The sequence below is a fragment of the Gekko japonicus genome, unplaced genomic scaffold (genome assembly GCF_001447785.1).
Source record: "Gekko japonicus isolate JY-2015 unplaced genomic scaffold, Gekko_japonicus_V1.1 scaffold913, whole genome shotgun sequence".
Taxonomy (NCBI): Eukaryota; Metazoa; Chordata; class Lepidosauria; order Squamata; family Gekkonidae; genus Gekko; species Gekko japonicus.
Window position 1 is genome coordinate 1,344,421 of NW_015175383.1, and position 1,646 is coordinate 1,346,066.

Genomic DNA, 1,646 nt, shown 5'->3' on the forward strand with positions numbered 1-1,646 from the left:
CTGCTGAAAAGCAGCACTCCCAGCGTGTTGTGGTGCTTTTCAATGAGAAACAGAATGTCTCTGGGGCTAGCCTATGGTGCAAAGGTAGAGACATCTCGGGACAGGTTGTCAAACAAAATATACACACCATGAAAAATGACGAAAATTACAAATTATATAAACAATTGATTTTATGTAATGTGATTAATATCTCTGAAGAACCAAGGTGAAAAGTGTTTCCAGCAAGAACAACATTGACATGATAGTGAGAAATCTGTGAATGGATTTCCCTGCAGTGTTATTAAGGCACAAAAACAGCAGTGGGAAGGGAGGATTCACAAGACCACCATCACCAGCTTCCCTTCAGTTATAATGGTGCTTCCATGAACTCACCAGGTTTCCGCAATCTTTCTAGGGACCTTTCATGGGCAATGTTTTGGGACACATTGCAGCAAAGGCAGGGTAGCACCCAGGTGGAAAGGAGAATCCAAATATTCCCAGTCCAAATCACATTATTTGTTTATTCACTGACAATTTATTCTCCACCTTTCTTCCCAAGAAGGGACCCAAAGGGCCTTGCATCTTTCTCCTTTCCTCCATTTTATCCTCAACAACAACCTTGTGAGGTTGGTTAGGCTGAGAGTGTGTGACTGACTCAGTGCAGCAAACTGCAGCCACACCTCATCAGTTTGGGGCGCTGAAAATATTTTTCAGCCCTTCTCCCACCGATATGCATATGAGATACACAAACGGGGGCTCTTTTAAATAGGCACTGGCTGCCTATTAAGTACAGGATCTGTTTCAAGGTGTTGGTGCTTACCTTTAAATCCCTATTTGGCCAGGGGCCCCGCATATCTGCAAGAGCATTTCTCCCTCTATGAGCCCCGAAGGGCTTTACGGTCTGCCAATTAACATCTTTTCGTGGTCCCTGAACCCAGGGATGTCTGCCTCACCTTGATTAGGGCCAGGGCCTTTTCAGCCCTGGCCCCTACCTGGTGGAATGAGCTCCCATACGAGATCAGGGCCCTGCGGGACCTTTTACAGTTCTGCAGGGCCTGCAAGATGGAGCTCTTCCGCCAGGCTTTTAATTAGGGCAGCAGACGTTCTTCCCTCTTTACTGGGTCTCCCCTCAACAAGTCATACCAGAGTTGGCATCTGTGAGGTTTTAATGTCAATGACAACTGCACCAGATGAAGGCCATTGTGGTATTTTACTAGTGTTTTAATTGTATTAATTGTGCATATTGTATTTTTATCAAATTTGATGTAACCCACCCTGAGCCTACCATGCGGGAAGGGCAGGTTATAAGTCGAATAAAATAAATAATAAATAATAAAATAAATAAATAAATATGCTGGTTCCAAGTTTCTGAGGACCATGCAAGAAAGGATTCAAAATGATCTAGATAGGCTGGAACAGTGGGCTGAGACAAATAAAATGAATTTCAATAGAGATAAATGCAAAGTCCTACACTTAGGTACAAAAAATCAAAGGCATAGATATAGAATGGGACAGGGGTCATTTCGTAGAAAAAGAGCTAGGGGAACTCATTAGCATAACTCATTAGCATATGCCTGTCAGCAAGCTGCCATTCTGTTTTGTGTGACCTCTGTGTACATATCCTTACCCTGTTGCACCCGGCTTGTTTCTACCATCCTGCTTCTGTG